Source organism: Anomaloglossus baeobatrachus, chromosome 1 (assembly GCF_048569485.1).
Source record: "Anomaloglossus baeobatrachus isolate aAnoBae1 chromosome 1, aAnoBae1.hap1, whole genome shotgun sequence".
NCBI lineage: Eukaryota > Metazoa > Chordata > Amphibia > Anura > Aromobatidae > Anomaloglossus > Anomaloglossus baeobatrachus.
The window spans coordinates 44,116,139-44,141,765 of NC_134353.1; the positions used below are offsets into that span (position 1 = coordinate 44,116,139).

The window sequence follows — 25,627 nt, forward strand, 5'->3', positions numbered from 1 at the left end:
TGTACAAGAATATAACTACTATAATACTGCTCCTACGTAAAAGAATATAACTACTATAATACTGCTCCTATGTACAAGAATATAACTACTATAATACTGCCCCCTATGTACAAGAATATAATTACTATAATACTGCCCCTATGTACAAGAATATAACTACTATAATACTGCTCCTATGTACAAGAATATAACTACTATAATACTGCCCCTATGTACAAGAATATAACTACTATAATACTGCCCCTATATACAAGAATATAACTACTATAATACTGCCCCCTATGTACAAGAATATAACTACTATAATACTGCCCCCTATGTACAAGAATATAACTACTATAACACTGCCCCTATATACAAGAATATAACTACTATAATACTGCTCTTATGTACAAGAATATAACTACTATAATACTGCCCCCTATGTACATGAATATAACTACTATAATACTGCTCCTATGTACAAGAATATAACTACTATAATACTGCCTACTATATACAAGAATATATCTACTATAATACTGCTCCTATGTGCAAGAATATAACTACTATAATACTGCCCCCTATGTACAGGAATAGAACTACTATAATACTGCCTCTATGTACAAGAATATAACTAATATAATACTGCTCCTATGTACAAGAATATAACTACTATAATACTGCCCCTATGTACAAGAATATAACTACTATAATACTGCTCCTTTGTACAAGAATATAACTACTATAATACTGCCTACTATATACAAGAATATATCTACTATAATACTGCTCCTATGTGCAAGAATATAACTACTATAATACTGCCCCCTATGTACAGGAATAGAACTACTATAATACTGCCTCTATGTACAAGAATATAACTAATATAATACTGCCCCTATGTACAAGAATATAACTACTATAATACTACTCCTATGTACAAGAATATAACTACTATAATACTGCTCCTATGTACAAGAATATAACTACTATAATACTGCTCCTTTGTACAAGAATATAACTACTATAATACTGCCTCTATGTACAAGAATATAACTACTATAATACTGCTCCTTTGTACAAGAATATAACTACTATAATACTGCTCCTATGTGCAAGAATATAACTACTATAATACTGCTCCCTATGTACAGGAATAGAACTACTATAATACTGCCTCTATGTACAAGAATATAACTAATATAATACTGCCCCTATGTACAAGAATATAACTACTATAATACTGCCCCTATGTACAAGAATATAACTACTATAATACTGCTCCTATGTACAAGAATATAACTACTATAATACTGCCCCTATGTACAAGAATATAACTACTATAATACTGCCCCTATGTACAGGAATATAACTACTGTAATACTGCTCCTTTGTACAAGAATATAACTACTATAATACTGCTCCTATGTACAAGAATATAACTACTATAATACTGCTCCTTTGTACGAGAATATAACTACTATAATACTGCCCCTATGTACAAGAATATAACTACTATAATACTACCCCCTATGTACAAGAATATAACTACTATAATACTGCCCCTATGTACAAGAATATAACTACTATAATACTGCTCCTATATACAAGAATATAACTACTATAATACTGCTCCTATGTACAAGAATATAACTACTATAATACTGCTCCTATGTACAAGAATATAACTACTATAATACTGCTCCTATGTACAAGAATACAACTACTATGATACCAACTTATAGAATATGAACTTTGGTTCTTATTGTGATGTGGATGCACAAAAACCGTTACAATTTAGTCTAAACTGATAAATCACAGCATAAAGTGTTTTCATGAAGAAACAGAGAAAAAAGAGATTCAAGTACATTGCCTAAAGATATACTACTTATTCCTTAAAGTGTAACTGTCATTTTAATTTGTATTTCACAAATCAATAGAACATATACAAATGAGCAACTTTGTAATATATCTTATTAGATAAATTTGCTTCTTTCTCTGCCAGAATTGATCAATCATTATCAGTTGTTCCTGATGAGATTCTATGATGGCGAGAGGAGGGAGGAGCTATAGGCAGTGGTAGGAGCTAGTGACTCGCCCACCCCAGGGCTTTGGGACACCCGATGCCGGGCCGGACTAGTCCGGGGGACGTCAGTGGTGGATGGGCCCGACTCCGTACCCTGGTGGGGTCAATTAATATGGCTTCAGTGGGGGTGATTAAAGTTTATAATAGTCATGACGCCACCTGTGGTTTGCGGCTATTAAGCCGCCGCTGCTGTATGGGGCCTCTGGGGCTGGTGGAATGGCAGCTTGGATGGTCCTGCTCCCCACAGGTGGAGCGGAGCCCCGGGGACACTGTTGGTGCTTTTAAGTGTCGATGTAGTTGCGGTGTAGTGCAGGGCCGACAGGGCGGTGAAAGAACCGGACACAAACAACAGTCTCTTTACCTTTTCCTCTTTTACTTGGCAAACGGTTAGCCCTGGGAGACCGTTGCAGGTGGTAGGAGGCTCCGGCCGGCCTGGAAGTAACTGGGGTGCTCTTTCTGGCCAGTTGAGTATGAGGCCTACTCCCTGCTCTTTCTTTGCTGTTATAGGACCCTGCACTTTGGGTTAGCAATGGCCCTCTTGCTGCTGGGACTGGTGGTACGTCCCTCTCCCTGTGTGGTAGGCTGCACAGGCCCTCTCTGGTGCTTCTCTACTGGAGTCCACACCGGGCCCTGGTGGTGCAGCTGTACCTTCAGGTTGCTTATGGGCCAGGTGCTTGCAGCTCTCCTGCCCTTTGGATTCGGCTGCCAGGGAAGGATTTTACACCCTAGCAACCACAGACTCCGATGTCTGATTCTCTCCTGTGCCTCTCTGCCAATCCTGCTTCACTGGGCCAAGCTATTCCAGTTCCAGGCCCCAGTATCACAGTACAGCACTACTCTGCGTCTTCACTCTCTGGACTCTCTTCACAGACTGAACACTAACTCCTCCCTCAGGTCAGACTTGAGGAATGCTCCCTGGAACTCCAGGTTCAGAGCTCCCTCTGCTGGCCTGAGGGAGAAACTACTTTGGATGTTGGTACCTACTGGCCAATGATTTCCCCAATTACCTCCAGGCTCAGTATTAACCCTTTTGAGGGGGCAACACTGTTGTGGCGACCAGGTCCTGGGGCGCCACACTAGAGTTAGAGCTCTGCCCCTCCTCCCTCTTCTATCCCCATAGAGCAACTAATAATGACTGATCAGTTCTGGCACAGAATGAAGCACATTTGTCTGAAGAGATATATTACTCTAGCACCCCTGAGGTACCAGGTGCCACAAAATGTAACCAGTGGAAACCCAAACCCTGGAATATCTGTGCCAGTCAACACACCAGCACCCTCCAGCCACATACACAACCTCAACACCAGACTGGGAGACTGCCTAGCAACAGATATAAGGGATGGACACTGATTGGATAGTTGCCACCCAATCTGTAGGTAGAGACCCAGCGAGGGGGAGGGGCGGGTGGTCAGTTGGGAAGTTGGCGGGAGGAGTGTGGAGGAAGAAGTCTCCAGAGAGTGAGCAGAGTAGTGAGGAGAGGAGAGAGGAGTTGAGAGTGAAAGTACAGAAAAACCTGAGGGAACACCAGAGTGCTGTAACAGGAGTGAGGGACTCTGGAGTAAGGAACCAGGACTCCAGGAACCTTGGGTCCCGTGTGGAAGTGGAAAACTCCAGGAACCGCGGGGGACGCCAGTGGAAGTCTGGAACCAAGGATCACAGGGATCAGCACAAGGCGGGGTGCAGACCCTAGGACAGCGGGACACTTTATGGTCAACTGTTAACTCTGCCAGGCGAGAAGATGTCCAGGATCCCTCACCAACCAAAGAGTCTGAAGCATCAGCAGCAAAGGGGGGACCAGGGTCTGAACCCCTTAAATAGTCCAGGCTGCCTGCAATAGCACCAAGACAGATTCGGAGGGGCTCCCAAGTAGCTCCAGGCCATGGGAGCCCATCAACAACTAGTGTGCACGAAGGACAGCCATCCCAGGTCCAAGCTGGCACGGAGAACAAGGGGAGTGGGAACACCTGGGACCGGCACCAGCGGGTTCGAACACTAAAACAAAGTAAAAACAAGGCAAGTTGAATCTGCAATACCGGTGTAAAGTGTTTCCTTATCGCCCTGTGTACTTACACAGACGCTTCCCCACTACAATCCCCATCATCCACTGTTGGGGCCTGGCCCTGCTTGCAGAGGGCCCAAAACACCTAAGCTGCATTACTCCATCAGCTCGAGCAGAATCCTGCAGCGGCGGCTTCAATAACTTGGCCGCACACTTCAAGGGGTGTTGTCGAGAACACTTTTTTATTTTCTCTTTTACTTTTAGTTTTCTCCCCTTTTTTTGAGGGCCGGCACCACAAGGGCCACGGTACCGGACCAGTCACCACCACGACTGTTCCCACTGCGCACCGCACGTTCGGGACCGAGTACCCCACAGCCCTGGGGCGTCACCTTACAAAGTGGCTTATCTTCATGTGTACTATTGATTTATGAAATAAAAATTAAGACGAAGGTTCGCCCTTTAACTATTGTAAAATGTCGCCCTACTGAATGGTTCATCGTCCGATTGTGTAATGGAAAAGCCTGAGAATTCTGCGACCTCCAACATCTTCAGAAATCTGAAGACCTTGAAGACAGCAGTGCTTTAAAGTGCCTAGCTGCCTGGACTATGACCGTAAGCCCTGGACCACTGTGTACACTCAGATCACAGAGGAGCTCTTATTATTATTTTATACCTTTTCCAGATTATCAGTCTCAGCATCGAGAGGCCGGAGTGGTCACATTACATCGTACGCCGCAATAGTCCATCTTTAGATTTCCCATTTCCAGCTGGCACACTTAGTTTCACAGTAACAACAAAGGGCTAAAAGAAAAATAAAGGGAAAAAAGCAACAATATCAAGTACATTTCTTACAGCCCCTAACAGCAGTGCATTATTACTGAGCTTCACTAATACAAAGGCAGGAATGAATGGTCTAACCACAGTAATAGAAATCTTCAGATCAGTGACTTACACTTCTTGCTTTACAGAGTCAAAGCTTATAAAAAAAAAGGAAACAAAATGCCTAAAAATATACAGATTCAATAAAATATCAGGAGAGACGTTCACATAATTCACAGAATCTAAACCTTCTCTAAATAAAGGACAATTTAAAAATAATAAAGGACAGGTTATAATTAGGGATGAGTGTTGTACCAAATACCTTGTGTCCGATGATGAACCCCGAACTCTGGCTTTTTACTGTACGTCCGGTTCTTGTTCCTGTTCATAATAACCACATGTAAAACAGACAACTACGGACTGCAACCCCCAGCGGTCTGCTTTACCATGGCTGGTTAAAAATAGAGTTGATCCCATATTTAAAAAAAAAAAAAAAAAGGTGTGGAGTTCCCCCCATTTTTTATAACAAGCCACAGTAAAGCTAACAGCTGGGGGCTGGTATTATCATTGTGGGAAGAGTCATAGTTATTGGTCCCTCCCAGCCTAAAACATACTAGCCCACAGCCACCCCAGAAGTGGCAATACATAACATGTACCAATTCTGGTGCTTTACACTGCTCTGTTAGTAATGATGGTGTCTCATAGACCCCTACCCATTACTAACCTAGTTTCTTCCTGACAGCTGAGATTTTTGACAAATCACAGCTAACATCAACCCCATATATTACCCAGATTGACACCACTCCAGGGCAATCAGGATAAGCTGAGTAAGGCCAGTTTAACACATCAGTTTTTTGCCATCAGACACGATCCGGCGAAGAACTGATGCGACGGATCCGGCGAAAAAACGGATCAGTTTTTTCCATCCGTTTCTTCCATTTTTTGACACATCCGTTTTGATACTGAGCATGCTCAGTTTCAAAAAAACGGAAACTGGCACTGGATTCCGGCATATGACGGATGACGCCGGTGTCCATAGGCTTCCATTATAGAAAACGCCATACGACGACAGATCCAGTGCAATCCATTTTGTTGCCGGAGACAATAAACATTCACTTAAACGTTCCATCTGGCCGCCGGACAAGCAAATTTTGCCCGAATGCAAGGCCATCCAGTGCAGTTCAGCATAGCCATATATGCATATGTGACGCCCAATGAATGCTGATCCTCTTCAGGGACGCCACAGATGTTGGACAGTTTGGGCAGACAGGTAAGTAAAGCCTTGCTGCACAGACAACCGCAGGTTTCAGATCACTGTTAACATCCCGTTCTTCCAAGCAGCTACCTCTTGCCTCCGCTGCTCTTCTATACAGTCAGCGATTCTCTCCACCTCCGCTTTCAGCTCCTCTGCCGTCATGGGGCTTGTCCAGCCCTGCTCCCTTTTATCACCTTCTGCAGACGCCATCTTGCCTCTTCCTTCACTCCTCAGCTGCTGTCCAGACTTTGGTGTTAGTTTCGTTTTTGCTTCTCCTCCCACAGGACTGGGGACGTCCCAGCAGTCCGGAGGCGGATCAGCCCTCCCATTTCCTCCTTCACACGGGGTCAGAGCGCTCTGGGAATTTCTGGGACGGTCACTCCTCTCCGTGGGCGGTTACTTCTTCTTGCGTGCACTGCAGCTTGTTAGATGGCATGCTTTCATCGGTGACAAAATGGCGGCGGTTCAAATTTTTCAGTCAGACTGTAATAACCTGCAGGTAACGGGATACGCAAGGACTGCACGGAACCACGGGGGTTAATCAATGCAAATTTAATAATGTATTGCACAACACAGGTAGAGGAAAAGTGTGGGAAGGGGAGAAAAGCGGGAATGTGCACAGCAGTACAGATAATGCAATATATATACAACTACTTTGAATAACTTGTCAAGGATAGGAAGCCTCAGATTGTACTCCCAAAAGCAAAACACAAAAATCCTTATTAAACAAAAAAAACGCAGAGTCCTTGTTATCTTACTCGTATAACACAGTGCAGAGTCTTTTCCTATCTGTCCCTAACTAAAAGTAGTGTGCACACTTAACTGCAGGTTTCAGCGTGGGGTACCTCGTCACCGTTGGGGCCCGTATTCCGCTGGCAGACACCTCTAAAGTTCAGTCTTTGTCCCGGGTCTGTAACTTGCACGTGCTGCCTGGCTCCTCACTCCACATCCAGCCTCTTTGGATCTGTAATTTTGTAATTTGCACGTGCTGTCTGGCTCCTCGCTCCACATCCAGCCTCTTTGGATCTGTGTCTTGGGGGGGACACCACGCAACACTCTGAGGTACTTGGACCTCGGAAAAACAGGGCAGACTGAGGCCTTCTATCTTACAGCCCACTCCAGCACACCCCTCTCTGCCAAAAAAACAGCCACATGTAGACTCCTCCTACTCCTCCTGTTCCAGACTCAATCAAATCACTTGAGCAGCAGGACTTTTTCCCGCTGTTCTCTGTTTTGACAGCAGGTGGCAGCATAACACAAGGAAGTACACCAAACAGTCTTTTAACCTATATATATATATATATATATATATATATATATATATATATATATATATATATATATAAATGTTAACAGGTCTTACAAGACCGCCAAGGCACACTGTCACCCGTCTGAATGGGTTTAGTCCTGGATCCTGTTCGTGATGCCAAAAAGAGATGTGACACCCCACTGATGCTGATCCTCTTCAGGAACTCCACAGGTCTTCGACAGTTTGGGCAGACAGGTAAGTAAGTTATTTTAGATGTATCGTGATGCCACTCACGGCTCGCGGTCAGGGTTATGGATGACCCCCCACTGCAGATTTTATGAGCGTCTGGGGCTGATGGGGTCTGCAGTCGGATGGTGTGGCCTCCCGTGAGTGAGGCATGCCCCGGGGGCTCAGGTGTGTAGGTTAGCAGGTTACGAATAATTCAGTCTCAGTCCAAAAGTCTTTCAACTGATTTTACTCACTTCAGGTGTTTCTGTGAGCTGACCTGGGCAATGCTGTAATGAACCAGGTAGAACAAGGTATCCTTCAGGCCGGTCTGAGGGTAACCAATACTTCGCCTTTCTAGCACTTCTGTGTTCAGATAACCCCTGACTTGAAGTACCATGTGGTCTATCCAGGGAGTCACTACTGCCTTTTCTCCCCTATGTTCGGCCCGTTTGGTGGCAGCGTGGGCCAGGTGAGATGGCTTCAAGCTATGTCTCCTTATGGGTCCCTGCGTTGCTGCTGAGGCTCGGACCTGTGAGGTTGGTGAGGTACTTGTAGTTTCCCTCACCGGCAGGTTTAGCAGGTAGTTAAACTTCAGCCTGCTCTGGGAACCTGTATCCTGTACGTGCCTAGTCACCAGGAGTCCCCGTACTCGACCGTCTCTCTCTCTGTATTTCTGACTGACTGACTGCTAACGGCTACTCCACGCGCAGGGTCTGACTAGTGACAGTGCGCATCTCCCTTAGCAACTCCCACGCTCACCACTACCAGACTGACTCGCTCCACTCCTTTCCTGACAGCCTCTGCCTTTAGCTCCCAACCCCATCACTGCACCTCTCGATGAGATTTGAAAGCTAGCCCTCTCTGGAGACTACCCAAGCAGGGCCGGATTATAGGCGGGGCAGACGGGGCTCCAGCCCAGGGGCCCCCACCAAAAGAGCTTTTAAGGGGGCCCCCACCATACTTGGCACCTGTCAGCATTTTTTTTTCTTCACACCCTCTCCCCCTCCGTAAAGACAGTCTAATAAATCAGCTGTGTTTTCGGGGGGGGGAGGCGCGGGGTGTTGAAGCACCGCTATTTATTTGTATCTGCGTCTTTAAGACGCAAAAACAAACTGCGGGCACAGGACGCTGATTGACACCGGAAGTACCAGCGGCCGCTTGTACTTCCGGGGTCAGGTGTGCTAATGCTCCCTGCTATGTGCTGCGGCCGTACCCAGCGAGGGGCGGGCAGCTGCCCCCCCTCCCCCTCCCTCCTCTCCCTCCCCCTCCCTAGAAGCGGGGGCACGGTGTAGTGCGCCGCTGTATCTGCTGTCCCCGCTGCGCTCCTCTACACTGTGTGCATGCCAGGCACACTAGCAGGAGGCAGCGCGCTGTGCTCTGTCGGCTCTGCTGTGTGCTGTGCTCGGCATGCACCCAGTGTAGAGGAGCGCAGCAGAGCCGATGACCGCAGCTTCCTCTTTCCGTTCCTATTCAAATGTATTTGCATCTTTCAGACGTAAATACATTTCAACAGCGCGCCGGGACCCGGCCCCGCCCCCGACGTGCAGCAACGTGATGAGATCAGCACCTTGCTGACGTCATCACTGTGCTGCAGGCGCCACACAGGGGACAAGAGGAAGCGAGCGCTCCATGAAGGAGCTGAAGAGACAGGTGTTATTAATGGGGATGAGTGAGGAGGGGCTGAGGACACAACGGGGAACATTTGTGAAGGAACACAGCTCTGTGACAGGCAGAGGAGGAGCACTGTATTCCGAGGAAGGGGGGAGGAGGGTGTAGTGATGGGGCAGTGTAATTTGTGTGTGTAGGGGGTGATGAGGGTTGTATTGTGTGTCGGGGGAGGGGTAATGGAGGGTGCATTGTATCGTGTGTGTGGGGAAGGGTAATGGAGGGTGCATTGTATTCTGTGTGGGGGAGGGTTAATGGGGGGGTGCATTGTATTGTGTGTGTGGGAGGGTTAATGGGGGGGTGCATTGTATTGTGTGTGGGGGAGGGTTAATGGGGGGGTGCATTGTATTGTATGTGGGGGGAGGGGTAATGGGGGGTGCATTGTATTGTATGTGGGGGGAGGGGTAATGGGGGGTGCATTGTATTCTCTGTGTGTGTGTGTGTGAGAGGTGATGTGGGGTGCATTTTGTGTGTGTGTGTGAGGTGATGTGGGGTGCATTGTGTGTGTGTGTGTGTGTGTGTGAGGTGATGTGGGGTGCATTGTGTGTGTGTGTGTAGGAGGTGATGTGGGGTGCAGTGTGTGTGTGTGGGGGGGCTGCATTGTAGTGTGTGGTGATGTGGGGTGCATTGTGTGGGTGTGTAGGAGGTGATGTGGGGTGCAGTGTGTGTGTGTGTGTGGGGGGGCTGCATTGTAGTGTGTGGTGATGTGGGGTGCATTGTGTGTGTGTAGGAGGTGATGTGGGGTGCACTGTGTCTGTGTGTGTGTGTGTGTAGGGGGTGCATTGTAGTGTGTGTGTGTCAGAGCTGTGTGTGTAAGAACCAGTACTGTGTGTGTGTATATATGAATTAGAGCAGTCTGTGCGGCCCCCCCAGAACTATATGGGTCCCCCAGAGCGCTATGTCACCCATCGCAGTAATGAGTACACCACCAGAGCTGTTTGCCACTCCAGTAACGTCTATGCCCCCTGCCCCTCCTGTGATGTATATATTGTAGCCCCCAGCCCCTCCTATGATGTATATACAGCAGTGCTGTCAGTGTGCAGTCATGTCTGTTAGTGACAGCCATCGTGAAACACAGCCACATGTCCTGAAGGAATTGGACGGAAACAAGCGGGAGAGGTGAGTGAGGCTGCTGGCGATTTCCCCATATTAATACCTGTAAAGGCTCATGCACACGTAACTGCTGAATATTCTGCAGCGATTTGACAGCACATGTGCGCGTCAAATCGCTGCAGAAACACTGCATAATGGATGCAGTTTTTCTGTACAGAAAATCCGATTTCATGCGCTATGGCTGCTTCCCCCACCATAGACAGAGCGGGAGCTGCATCCATAGCGCACGGAATAATTGACATGCTCATTTTATGAACGCACGGATTTGGGTCAACATTTTAGCACCCAAATCACTGCGTTCATAAAAGCAATGCGCGCATGTATCATGCACAATCTACATAGCTTGTATAGGGGACACAGGACGCATGCATTTACACTGCAGTGCAATACACAGCGTAAATGCATGGAATTACACAACGTGCGCACGAGCCCTAATGCGTCTGTGTCTGCATGTGTGTCAGTGTATATGACTGTGCATATATTTGTCTGTTTATATGTATTTTTCTGAATTTGTCTTCAAATATGTATATGTATGCCTGTATGTCTATGTGCGTGTCTGTGTGTGGATGGGGTCCACTGAGACTCTTTCACCCGGAGGCCACAAAAACCTGGAGCCGGCCCGGGCTGCCTTAACATTGGGATTAGTAAAAAATGTGAGTAAAGCTTTACACGCTACAATATATCTAACGATGTGTCACGTCGTAAGTGACGCACATCCGGCATCGTTAGTGATATTGTAGTGTGTGACAGCTACGTGCGACCCTGATTGTGCGTTAAAACGTTGATCGCTGACACGTCGTTCATTTTCTAAAAATTGAACGTCTGGTTGTTCATCGTTCTTGAGGCAGCACACGTCGCACCGTGTGACACCCCGGGAATGATGAACTGTAGCTTACCTGCATACTGCCGGCAATGCGGAAGGAAGGAGGTGGGCGGGATGTTTACGCCCCGCTCATCTCCGCCCCTCCGCTTCTATTGGCCGGCTGCTGTGTGACGTCACTGTGACGCCGAATGTCCCTCCCACTCCAGGAAGTGGATGTTCGCTGCCCACAGCGAGGTCGTTTGGAAGGTACGTGTGATGGGGGTAATCGTTTGTGCGACACGGGCAACAAATTGCCTGTTCCGCACATACGATGGGGGCGTGTGCGATCGCATACGAGATCGAAATGTGTAAAGCAGCCTTAACTCTACTTTCCGTGTATAAGTGACGGCTGTGAGTGATCCTGGACTGTGTCTGTATTGTAGTACTGTAAATCTGAATGTGGCAGAGCAGGATAAGATAAATGTTCATTGGATTTCTATCTAAATGCTACAGTTCGTGCTCTACTGTTATGGCTAAAAATGTTAACGTTATGGGGCCCCCACCAGATTTTCTGCCCAGGGGCCCCCACCAACCTTAATCCGGCCCTGTACCCAAGGGTCCCCTCTAAAGGTGTGGGAGACCTGGTTGCCATGTGTCTGTGTGTACACACCTCATTCTAGCCTTTAGGATTACCTGGAAGTACTGTCCCAGCATGGGTGCAGTACTCAGTGGTGCCTGACCAGGTCAGGGGTGCCACATATTTACACTGGAGATCAAAATTAGAGAACAACACACAATTTCCTAAATGTTGTGGTCATTGTGGTGGCCTATGTAATTTTATCCTAAAAATGTAAATGAGATAAATGAAAAAGAACACTGATCAAAATTTAAGGTACCTGCAAGTTATTGGTGTTAATCTGGCACCTGGTGCTAATTTCCTTAATTATCCTTAATTATCTGACAAACCCTATGTAACTGGCAATCTAACTTTCCAGTTTGCACTGACTTTGCAAAAATGGTGCGCCGTTCCAAAGTGACTGAAACCCTCCGACAGCAGGTTGTCCAGATGAAGACCAAAGGGGTGACCCTATCAGCCATATTTTGAGAATATTGCATCTTAGTACATCACAAACTTTTTCAAGTCCCTCAAGAAGGCTGTTCGCCCTCGCAAGAGGGGACAGGATAATGCGGACAATCTCCATGGCTAATCGTTTCCACACTTCCGCTGGAATTTCTCGTCAGTTCAGCACTGAACAGGGTAAGGATCTGTCTCGTCATACAGTGTCACGACGTGTAAGAGCATTTGGACTGAAGGGCCACTCTGCTGTGACCAAACCTTTCATTAGCAGAAAGAATCATGAGGCTAGACTCCCGTTTGGTGAGGATCATGTTGTGTGCACAGAGTAGAAGATGTCCATAGTTCATTTTAGTGATGAAAGCAAGTTAATTTATTTGGGTCTGATGAGAAACATTATGATTGTCGACAAACTGGGGAAAGACTGAACCCAAAGTGTGTTAACAAGTCAGAGAAAGGTGGTGGAGGAAGGGTCACGGTTTGGGGAATGTTTTCTGCAGTAGGAGTTGGACCTCTCATACAGTTTCATGTGGATAATTTAAAGCAGTATTATGTTGGGTCTATACAATGCAATTTTGTCACTATATGGCGGAATTATGTTGGGTCTACACAATGCTAAAATGGGGTCTCCCAGCAGCACAGAGCATTTCAGCAGAGGAACATCACAATCTCATAGGAGGTCAGAATCATAAAGTATTTCAGGAAAGCAGTAAGCTATTGTTGGGGTAGGTCACAGATGGAGCGTTACACTGTGAATGATGCAGGGCCACCTGACAGCACAGAGGATTTCAGGACAGCAATGTTGTGATATTGTGGTAGCTCTCTGAAAAATGATGACATTTCTCATTGTCTTCCATTATGCTCGTTAGTCGAGACGAGCACTCGAGGATTACAAATTGCTCAACGCGATTAACGAGCATCCAAGCATTTTAGTGCTCGCCCATCACTAATAGTAGTAGTCAGCCATTGCTCTAAATGTCCACCATGTAATACCACGTATACTGTCACGGCCGGGCGGTCGGGTAGACCCAGGAGGTGGATCCACTGGACCGGACTCTAAGATGGTGGTAAGGAGTCCGGCAGCTGAAGCACTGAAGGGCGGCAGTACAGTCCGTGCAAGTGAGGGCAGCGGAGGAGTCCCTGGGACCACGGAGTCACAGATGGTGGTACTGGTGACGTAGCTCAGGTTCGGAAGCCGAGATGATAGTAGGCGGGGTCCGGAACCTCTGGAGCGGGATGACGGGTCACCGCAGGGATCCGAGATGGTACGGACTGTCAGCTGGCAGACGGACAGCGTGCGGGGTTCAGGACACGGCAGACCGGATGGCGCGGCAGGTACGGCTCTACAAAGAGAGATAGGTGAGTATAGGCACATAAACACCAGGAGACCTGACTCCTAGCTCAGGGAACACGAAGATCAGGCCCCGCCCCCTTGGACAATGACCCCCTATATACCCTGTACCTGTGCAACCTCATTTCCTGTTAATGGACGCTGGCCCTTTAAGAAAGGGTCAGTGACCGCGCGCGCGCCCTAATGCGCATGCGCGCCGCCCGAGTGCCAGAAGCCAGGGAAGGAGGCTGCGAGGAGGACGCAGGGGAGCCGGCCAGGTCCAGGGAAGCTGTCGGGCGCCGGGATCGGGGTCCAGGGACCCTGGGACGGACGGGATCCGGTGGCTGGAGAGCGGGGAGCGTGGCAGGTGAGCCGGGGAGCGGGGGTGAGGACCCGGGGAGCGTGACAGTACCCCCCCCCCCCACGCCCCCCTCCCCGCAACCGGGACATGAAGGCACGGATAAGAGGAGTGCCCACGTTTTCCCTGGGCTCCCAAGACCTATCCTCAGGACCATACCCCTCCCAGTCCACCAGGAAGAACTGCCGACCTCGTACGGTCTTCATGGCCACGATATCCCTTACCGCATAGATGTCATCATCGGCAATAGGTGGAGGAGCCGGACTGGCAGCAGCGGAGAAAGGACCAAGGACAACCGGCTTGAGCAGGGAGACGTGGAATGAGTTGGGTATCCTCATCGTGGCCGGGAGCTGTAGCTTGTAGGATACCTCATTGATCTTGCGGAGGACCTTAAACGGCCCGATGTAGCGGGGACCCAGCTTGTAGGACGGTATCTTCAATCGGATGTACTGGGAAGCAAGCCAGACCAGGTCACCAGGAGAGAAACACGGAGGATCCAGACGTCTCTTGTCAGCGTGTTTCTTCATCCGCTGGGAAGCGCGCCCAAGGGACGCCTTGACAGAGTCCCAAATGGTAGCAAAGTCACGGACAGCAGTATCAGCAGCCGGGACATCCGATGAAGGGGATATAGGCAGCGGGACGGCGGGCTGAAGTCCGTAAACAACATGGAAGGGTGATTTGGAGGATGACTCACTGACGTGGTGGTTATGGGCGAATTCAGCCCAAGGCAGAAGCGAGGACCAGTCGTCGTGATGGGCGTTGACATAGTGACGTAGGTATGAGGTCAAGATTTGATTGACCCTCTCCACTTGGCCATTAGACTGAGGATGGTAAGCAGAGGAAAAGTCCAGAGTCACTCCCAGATGTTTGCATAGAGCCCTCCAGAAGCGGGAGGTGAACTGGGTTCCTCTGTCGGACACGATGTGGGATGGAAAGCCATGCAAGCGAAAGATGTGATGTATATAGGCTTCCGCGAGTTCCTGAGCAGAGGGCAGTCCGGCCATAGGAACGAAGTGGGCCATTTTGGAGAATCGATCAACCACGACCCATATGACTGTGTGCCCGGAGGATAATGGCAAGTCCGTAATAAAGTCCATAGCTATGTGTTGCCACGGGACTGAGGGTATCGGCAGAGGCAGAAGACGGCCATGGGGCAAGTGGTTGGGCGTCTTGTTCCTGGCACAGGAGGAGCAGGCAGAGACAAAAGCAGCGACGTCCGTGCGAAGGGATGGCCACCAGTAATGGCGTACAATCGCACCCCATGTTCTCTTCTGGCCTGCATGGCCGGCTGTTTTTGAGGCATGACCCCAGTGTAACACTTTTTGCCTGTCGGTCTCAGAGACATAGGTCTTCCCGGGCGGTATCTGGGCTAGAGTGACAGGGGCCACCGGAATGATGTTGCTAGGACAGATGATGGGTTGGGTAGTCGCTTCCTCCTGCTCCATGGGCATGAAAGACCTGGACAAGGCATCAGCGCGTACATTCTTGTCCGCGGGTCGGAAGTGAAGCTGAAAGTCAAACCTGGCAAAGAATAAAGACCACCTGGCTTGCCGTGGGTTCAGTCGCTGAGCGGACCGCAGGTATTCCAAGTTCTTGTGGTCAGTGTAAATTATCACGGGATACACTGCACCTTCCAGGAGGTAGCGCCATTCCTCCAGTGCCAGTTTGACTGCCAAGAGCTCTCGGTCCCCGATGGTGTAGTTGCGTTCAGACGCTGAGAAGCCCTTGGAGAAGAATCCGCAAGTCACCATCTTCCCGGAGGAGGATTTCTGCATGAGCACTGCTCCGGCTCCTGAGGAGGAGGCATCCACCTCCAAGGTGAACTGGCGGTTTAACTCCGGACGGTGGAGTACAGGAGAGGAAGCAAAAGCCCGCTTCAATGAGCCAAACGCGGCGTCGGCCGCAGGAGACCAGTCCTTTGGATTTGCCTCTTTCTTAGTCAAAGCGGAAAGTGGAGCAGTCAGAGCAGAGAAGTGAGGAATGAATTGGCGGTAGTAGTTGGCGAATCCCAGGAAGCGTTGGATTGCTTTCAGTCCAGAAGGGGGAGGCCAGTTGAGAATGGCGGAGACCTTCTTGGGATCCATCTGCAGTCCAGTCTCAGAGATGACGTACCCCAAAAAGGGGAGTGTAGACTGCTCAAAGACACACTTCTCATACTTTGCGTACAGGCGATTCTCTCTCAATCTTCGTAGAACCAGCTGTACGTGCTCTCTGTGGGTTGAGAGGTCCGGAGAGAAGACAAGGATGTCATCTAGATATACTACCACACAGGTGTAGAGGAGGTCTCGGAACACGTCGTTCACCAGTTCTTGGAAGACGGCAGGAGCATTACACAGGCCGAAGGGCATCACGCAGTACTCATAATGTCCATCGCGCGTATTGAACGCGGTCTTCCATTCGTCACCAGAGCGGATGCGCACCAGATTGTAAGCACCCCGAAGGTCCAGCTTGGTGAACACACGAGCCCCCCTAAGTCGGTCAAACAATTCGGGGATGAGCGGCAGAGGGTACTTGTTTTTGACTGTGATCTGATTCAGACCCCGGTAGTCGATGCAGGGGCGTAAATCGCCCTCTTTTTTCTTGACAAAGAAGAAACCTGCTCCAGCAGGAGAGGAGGACCTCCGAATGAATCCCCTTGCCAGGCTCTCTGAGATGTAAGCAGACATAGCCCTTGTTTCGGCTGGAGATAAAGGATATATCCGTCCTCGTGGTGGCGTTGTTCCAGGGAGCAGGTCGATGGCACAATCGTATGGACGATGTGGCGGCAGTACCTCGGATTCCTTTTTATCAAAGACATCCGCAAAGGTCCAATAGGCCGAGGGCAGCCCCGGTAGGTTCTCAGGAACCAGAGGTTGTCGGATGGGTTGTGTGGATTTTAGACATCTCTCATGACACGAAGAACCCCAGCGGGTGATGTCGCCTGTACCCCAGCTGACTGATGGTTCGTGGGCCCGTAACCATGGAAGACCCAGCAGGATCTGATGGGACATGTGAGGAAGGACGTAGAAGGCGATGGTCTCGGTGTGAAGAGCACCGATCCGCAGTTCAACCGGCCTGGTGGTCCAGGAGATGGTGTCAGAAAGGGGTCTCCCATCTACAGAAGCAATCACCAGGGGCTTGTTGAGTGGAATAACAGGTACTTGGTATTTGTCCACGGTGGCTTGCTGGATGAAATTGCCTGCTGCCCCGGAATCGAGGTAGGCCTCAGCCGTGAACCGCGTCTCTCCCGTTGTCACTTGCACGGTCCATGTGACCGGATCAGAGAGAGTCCCAGCACCTAGGGTGGCCTCTCCTACCAACCCTAGGCTTTGGAGTTTCCCGGCCTTTCCGGACAGGAACGGAGGAGGTGTGTGTCCTCACCACAGTAAAAGCAGAGGCCCTTAGCGAGCCGCTCTGCTCGTCGTTGTTCGGACTGCCGTATCCGGTCAATCTGCATGGGCTCGTGGACGGGAATCCCAGCGGTAGAAGACTGAGGTACGGAGGTCTTCTGTGGAGGAGAGGGATGCCGGACTGGACGTCTCTCCCGAGACAGCTCTTTGGAGCGCTCCTGAAAACGGATGTCTACTCGAGTTGCTAGGGCAATCAGGGCATCTAGGGTGGAGGGCACGTCACGGCCCGCCAACTCGTCTTTGATGCGGCTTGAGAGACCCTCCCAGAAGGCGGCTGTTAGGGCCTCATTATTCCAGCTGAGTTCTGAAGCCAACGTGCGGAAACGAATGGCGTATTGGCCCACCGTCAGTGTTCCTTGACGCAAGCGGAGAAGGGATGAAGCAGACGCAGAGGCGCGTCCCGGCTCGTCAAAAGTGCTGCGAAAGGCCTGCAGGAACTCTTGAAGATCCTTGGTCATAGGGTCCTCCTTTTCCCACAAGGGGTTCATCCACGCCAGCGCCTCGCCCTCCAGGTGAGACATTATAAAGGCGACCTTGGCTTGGTCAGAGGCGAACAGATGTGGCAGCTGCGTGAAATGAAGGGAACACTGGTTAATGAAGCCCCTGCAGGTCTTGGGATCTCCAGCATAACGAGGTGGTGAAGCCAACCGGAGTTGGGAAGCACCCGACGAGGCTGCCACTGGTGCGGGAGCCGTGGATTGTCCATTGGAGGACCTGGGTGCCGCAGGCGTCATGGATGCTTGTAACGTGTACAGGCGGGTGTCCACGGAGGTCATAAATTGCAGCATGCGGGTCTGGACTTCACGCTGGCGTTGGAGTTCCTCTTGCAGGGCCAATAGTGCTGCAGCGGGATCCATGGCCTGATCTTACTGTCACGGCCGGGCGGTCGGGTAGACCCAGGAGGTGGATCCACTGGACCGGACTCTAAGATGGTGGTAAGGAGTCCGGCAGCTGAAGCACTGAAGGGCGGCAGTACAGTCCGTGCAAGTGAGGGCAGCGGAGGAGTCCCTGGGACCACGGAGTCACAGATGGTGGTACTGGTGACGTAGCTCAGGTTCGGAAGCCGAGATGATAGTAGGCGGGGTCCGGAACCTCTGGAGCGGGATGACGGGTCACCGCAGGGATCCGAGATGGTACGGACTGTCAGCTGGCAGACGGACAGCGTGCGGGGTTCAGGACACGGCAGACCGGATGGCGCGGCAGGTACGGCTCTACAAAGAGAGATAGGTGAGTATAGGCACATAAACACCAGGAGACCTGACTCCTAGCTCAGGGAACACGAAGATCAGGCCCCGCCCCCTTGGACAATGACCCCCTATATACCCTGTACCTGTGCAACCTCATTTCCTGTTAATGGACGCTGGCCCTTTAAGAAAGGGTCAGTGACCGCGCGCGCGCCCTAATGCGCATGCGCGCCGCCCGAGTGCCAGAAGCCAGGGAAGGAGGCTGCGAGGAGGACGCAGGGGAGCCGGCCAGGTCCAGGGAAGCTGTCGGGCGCCGGGATCGGGGTCCAGGGACCCTGGGACGGACGGGATCCGGTGGCTGGAGAGCGGGGAGCGTGGCAGGTGAGCCGGGGAGCGGGGGTGAGGACCCGGGGAGCGTGACATATACGCTATAATGGCTTCTGCAGGGAAAATGTACAGCAAGAAGTGAAGTAGTTTCTCCGGTCAGATGATCGTCACTGCAGATGGGATAAGGAGATGTTCACTATTTGTTCAACCCCTACTCATCAAACAAGGGGGATGAGTAGGGGTTGTCCAAATAGTGAACATCTCCTTATCCCATCTGCAGTGATGATCATCTGACCGGAGAAACTACTTCACTTCTTGCTGTGGGCTACTCTGTCCCCGGCCTTAAATCACAGGGATATATCACGGGACTAGCCAATGCCCGGTTCTCTGTACTCTCCTGGCGACCGTACTCCTTTAGCCCAACAAGTCACTTCTCACTTTCCGTCTGCACGCCAACTTCAGATTCGACTACCTTTCAAGATGTCCGACTCCGTCAACTGCTCTGACTAGCCCCTCCCTCTCCGGGGTTTCTGACTAGCAGATTGGATAAGTCCCAACTACAGCTGGCCATCCGTCAAACCCGTCTCTAGCCTGTTACCCAGTCTGGGGGAAAAGGGCAGAATTGTGTGTGTGTGTTTGAATGGTATTTGCCGGCACTGATCTTCCAGGAACCCGAGTTTAGCACTGCACCTGTTACTGGGTGCAATACCCTATGGCACCTGATGCCTCAAGGGTGCCACATTTGCCCCTGTAAAAATAAATAACCTAATACTCCCCTCCGATGCGGCCGCGGTTCCAGCGATTCCCGAAGTCGCGTTTCAAGGGACAATGTGACATTTTGATGACACTTGAACCTTGGGACCTATCAGTGTCCAGTGTCTGTTTCCCCGGACATTACTTTGGACATTTGAGCAGGATTTGAGTACAGAGCTGACTTCCTGCTCAAATGTCCAAGGCGGGAAGGAAAATGCTGGCATTTATTGGTCATGGGGCCGGCCTGTCATAACAATGTCACATGGCCCCAGGAATGCGGCTTCAGACATTGCTGGAATCATGCACGCACCAGAGGTGAGTTTAGGCTTACTTATTTTTCTGGGGCAGACAAGGGGAACAAGAAGGGGTTGGTTCCAGCAATGTCTAAAGCCACATTCCCGGAGCCCATGTGACATTGTTATGACGCATGGGCCCCGTAACCAATAAATGCTCGCATCCTCCTCCCTGCCTTAGATATTTGACCAGGAAGTCAGTGCTGCACTCACATCCTGCTCAACTGTACAAAGTAATGTCCAGGGAAACAAACACCGAGCGCTGATTGGTCATGAGGCTTGTGTGTCATAGCAATGTCAGATGGTCTCTGGGAACACAACTTGAGACATCTCTGGAACCGTGGCTGTACCAGGGGTGCATTTAGGCTTACTTATTTTTCTGGGGTGAACAAGGTGTAACGCCTGCCTGGATCCACAGACTCAGATGGGCTGTAATGGGGAGGCTAGAGGGAAGCCACTCACCAAGTAGTACCCCCAGAACCCTGAAACCCTTTAACCCCTATACAGGGATTTGGAATTACACAGGGCCCTGGTGATCACTACCTGTGGAAGGCTGCAGTCCAATGAGAGTAGTAGTCAGGCAGGGTCAAACCAGGAATTGCGGAACAGGGACAGAATCGGCAGGCAATGACCTTGTCAGCAAACGTAGCAGAGGTCAAATCCGGATCGGGCAGCGAGGTACAAAAACAGTAGACAGGAGGGTAGTCAGAAAACAGGCAGAAGTCAGCACACAGGAATCACCAAACAGAATAGGACGTAACAGGAGCCAGGAAAATCAGAACTATCTCTAGCGGTGGTCATGTGACAGGAGGGGGAATAAGAAGGATGTGGTGTCTTCCCATTGGCCGCAGCCGAACGCTGACAACCCCAGCTGGAAGACACACGCCACCCACAGTCAGCCAGCGGTACTGCAGATCCCAAGATAACCCAGCCCAGTGGATGATCGGAGCCTGCGCCCACTGGTGCTGCTGGCATCGACTCCTCTCCCATCACCAGCACCACAAGGGGAACGAGAAGGGGTTGTCCAAGTAGCAGATAACTCCTTTCAAAGTAGTTTCTCAAATGAAACGATCATTAAAGGGAGATAAGTGTTTTCTAGAGACCAGATATACAAAATTACAAATCTAGCATCAATATAGAAAACAGAAGGGATAGAAATATTCTCTTGTACAGCAGAGTGTAGAATATCTGGTGAATGGAGGTGGGTGTATCAGCCATGACTTTATATCCCTAAATGCCAGGCGTTGTTTCCTGTGGAGGGCTGTGTACGCATTCATGCAGACGCTACTAAATGTCAGGGAATATTCATGCATTTCCTTCAATTGATCACAGAGAGAAAACCTTCAGGGGGAACAGTAAGATCCACAGAATCACGGATTTCAGATGGGACCTCTGTAAATAGTGAAGCACTGTGCTCGGATATTTCATGACGTATCTATAAGGGATAAGCAGGTTACCATGCTAACACCCCCATACCAATCTACCTAAATAAAGACGAGAACCACGACTTTATTGCAGGAATGGCCACAGTTTTTATTTAAACGTATATATGTATACCAAAAACTCGTGGCCCAACATGCCACTCAATTGTTAAACTTAACCTTATACATATATACCCGTATAACCAGAAACCCCGATAGATCCATCCGAGAGGCCAACCATCATTCCTAACCCCCCGGCCGTAACCTCCAAACCGGCCCAGAGGACCACCTCGGCCGTGACCACCCGGCCCAAGGTGAGGGGTAACAACAATCCATCGTTGATTACCCCTACCCAGAACCTGCGGGCCCTCCGCCCACAAGTTCCCATCCAGTCCGAAGCCACTCCCCTTGAGCGACTTCGTACCAACAAACCGACTGTCGGTACTCCCAACCTCTCAGACGGACCTATCACCCCGCTGTGACAACAACAAAATTGGCAAATCAACCTTGCATTCTCATTTATTCCTCTTTTCTTTGTTCTTTTTTTTTTTTTTTTTTTTAATTTTTATTTATTTATTTATTTTATTTTTGAAAAAAACCATCACTTTTCATCATTATTTTTTTTTTTTTTTTTTAAACATATACATATACATATATCAGGGCGGGCGGGTGGGACACAACTTTCCGGCGACAAAAGGGGAGGTAAACAGTACACCCCCTCTCTTATACCTCCCCAAACTCCCCACCCCTTCCTTGCTCCCCTCCCAATCCCCTTACAGCTCCCTTCCACCAATCCTATAGCCCCATATATCCCCTATCCATGTAAACCAAATTAACCCCTTCCTAACCTGGCACCCTCCCGATCGTCATGGGGTCCGTTCACCCCTATGGGGTTCACTGCCCTTCTTGAATAGGCAATGGAGCGGAGGTCAGGAAGTTCTTAGGACTGATGGAGGACATCGTGGAAGCACCCACAACTTTCGATTTTGGGAATACCATGCCAATATTTAGAATTTCTTTCACAAAATCAAGTTATTCCCTATCCTGGGATCTAGAATCCTGAGAACAGGTCTCTGTATCCGCACCGTGAATGAGGTGGAGGTGCACATATGAAGCCCTATCCCGGCCTAGGGTCACTCACTGTATGTGTCGCGGGCGGAGGAGGGGACGCTGCGCTCTCCCACTGCTTGGGTCCGGCCGCTGCTGCGGCTGCTGCTGCTCGGTGGTGGCTCGAGCGGTGGGCCGGATCCCGGGGACTCGAGCGGCGCTCCTCGCCCATGAGTGAAAAGGGGGTTGATTGTGGGTATTTATTGTCCGTGACGCCACCCACGGTTGTGGTGATATTGGTGACACCACCGCTGCTCTAGACGGGGATCCCGGGAGCGGTGACAGGGAGCAGCTTGGTTGTTAGTTCTCCCCTCCGTAGGTAGGGGGTCGGATGTCCCGGGGCCCGGTGATGGGGGTAGGGATGGATTGCAGGTGGGCTACGGGGCCTGGTGAGGTGCAGGGTCACGGGGGCAGCGCTGTGCCGCACGGCACGGTGGTACTCACTCAGCCAATGATGAGGACACAGTTCTCGGTAAAACAAACGGCTGGATGGACGGGTCACACAGGCGGCTGCATTGTTGTTTCTCCCGGCAGGTTGGTGGTGACTGCCTTTACCTGCACCTATGTACGGTAGATGGTTCCAATGGGTTACCACCGGTAACCCACTCCCCAGCTTGGATATGGCCTGGAGGAGCCCCTTTTGCCTGCAGGCTCTGGCCCTGAGAAACGGTTGCCTTGGCGGTGGCGGTGTCTCCCTCTCTTGGTTGGACTGTTGCCTTCTGTCAGGACTTGGCTGTTGGGAAACCCAGGAGGTTCCCTTCACTAACGAATTCGGCAAATTCACGGCGACTCCTAGCCTTGCCGGGGTCCGTAAGCCCCTGCCAGATGGTGCTGTATTTTCCTTCCGTACCGGTCCGGTACCGCCGGGCCACCGCCCGTCCACGGTCCTTACGGTAGACTCCGATAGGCCACTCCTGCAGACAGTCACCACCGTCTGCCAACCTTGCTGATTCGTCCGGGCCACACACCCGGACCAACTTCAGTCTGCTCCTTTACTACTTCCCTCCTTCCACTTTCACTCTCCAAAATAAAACTCTCTGCTTTTCCCGCCTCCAGGACTGTGAACTCCTCGTGGGTGGGGCCAACCACCTGGCCCATCCCCTGGTGTGAACATCAGCCCCTGGTGGAAGGCAACAAGGGTTTTGTGTCTGACTTCGGTGTGCCTGACCGGGAGTGTGGTGTGTGTGGGTGTTGTGCTCTGTGGCCCCTGGCTTGTCCAGGGCGCCACATATGTGCTTCTGAAGGGGAGTGTGACACTTACGAAAACGTCCAATATTCTTTCCTATCCAGCTGCTGACCCTCGTCGTAGATGTGGAGTCATACAATTCACACACAAGTCTCTTGTACAACAATTGAAGAACCAGTTTATTGGAGGACACCACTTCTCCCTTACTTCAAACACACAGGCCCGCTCGTGCTGTCGCCGCTCTCTTGGTTTTTTTTTTACCCTGTTGGCACACGCTCTGGGTGACTATCCTCAAGCAGCAGAGTCCAATACGTGTTTCCTCCAATCATGACGTTTCGCAGCAGCTACCGTGTCTCACTCGGGCCCTCGGACGACGTAGCATCTCCCGACTAGTTCTCAGGGCCTCGCCGGTGGTCTCTATACGCCATATTCCCACCAATATCAGGGTGAGATCTTGACACATGTGAGGATCCCTCCCTTCTTGGAAAGGCCCTTACTTCTGGCCCTGTTCGCTCACTTGAATTCTCTGCTCACTCCTCTCTCCTGGTCTTCGTGGTTACCACCTAGCTATTTGCATCTGTCCCTTTTCTACTTTAACAAACTCACTAACTACCACTGAAACCCCACTTCTGCACACTTGGTCCCTAGTTACACTACACTGAAATATCCTATATTATTAATACAATGTCTATCCTATCTATATCCTTTTATTTACGCTACTCCTGGCTCTTCACACTATGTCTCCCACCTGACACAGCATGAGGGGCCAGCATCCTACATTATACATTGTTTACAGTGTTCTAACATATACATATTATCAAAAACATTACTTAACATAAAACATTTGAAAATTGCGGTCACTAGAGGGCACCGAACGCCGCTCCCGTTCAGCTCTGCTACATCACTGACGCAGCAGCGCACTCAAAAGAACATCCAACATTAAGTACAATAAGATTATATATATTATATTTATAACACAATAACACTTCCCTATGGGAATGGATGTAGCTCGCCCACCAGGTGTAGGAACACATACACAGCCTCTGCTTTATTCATTGTCTATGGGACGGGTATTCCTGTCCTGAAAAATCTGCATCAAACATGTAACTTGGAAAATTGAAATGTTTGCAATACAAAAGGTGAAGCCTGTTGCTCCCCGCCATCTCTCCGCAGCGGGAAATAGTCCTACACTGAGGAAGGTCGGCAGTAAATATGATCCACGGGAATGTAGGCCAAGTGGGGAAAAGTGCCACTCAAGAAATGTGTTGTATTTCACTACTAGAAGAGCTGTTGGAAATCTAGGTTACAGTGGATTTCTGAAAAGTGAACACAGCTATAACCCAACTTTTCCACAATCATCATGGTATTCATTGCTGAAATTGTCATGATAGGAGTGAGAAGGACATCCAGCAAGCAGCGCAACACAAAGGGACAGCCAAGGAAAAGGTACAACGGAAGGGCCTGGCAATAGCAAGGGGTAACATCCTTACATTTGTACTGCCCCGCGGCCTCGGCTGCGACTGCCGAGCCGCTCGGGTCCGGGCTCGCGTGTGTCGGTGGCTCGAGCGCCTCCGGACCCGGGGGTCACGCCGCTCTGGAAGCGAGTAGTGGCGGCGCACGCAGGGGTTGTGGGGGTGGTTTTTTTGGGAAAGTTCGTGACGCCACTCACGGGTTGTGGTGATGGTGGACACCATTGCTGCAGTAAAGGTGCGGGGAATCCCGGGAGTGGTGTAGGGGCGCAGCTAGGTGTTGACCCCTCCGTGGGTAGGGGATGTTAGTCCCGGGGCCCGGTGGTGAAGGCCGGGGTGCAGGGGCAGGGTTGCGGTGCAGCACGGTGCGGTGCCTGATAGCACTGGTGAACTCACGATTAAACCACACAGAGTCACTGGTAAGCCAAACGGGGTGACGAACGGGGCCCGCAGCCGGCTGCAGTTTCTCCAGATAGGTTGGTAATGTCCGCCTTTCTCCTGCACCTTTATGTGATTTTGGCTACCGTGCCTGGGCAC

At 50.3% G+C, this 25,627-nt stretch overlaps 1 protein-coding gene across 2 annotated transcripts in view; it reads left to right on the forward strand.

Moving 5' to 3' along the window:
* CTNNA2 (catenin alpha 2) overlaps nucleotides 1-25,627 on the forward strand; it is a 3,064,502-nt gene that overhangs the window by 549,291 nt on the left and 2,489,584 nt on the right. The gene's annotated exons all lie outside the window — the stretch shown is intronic.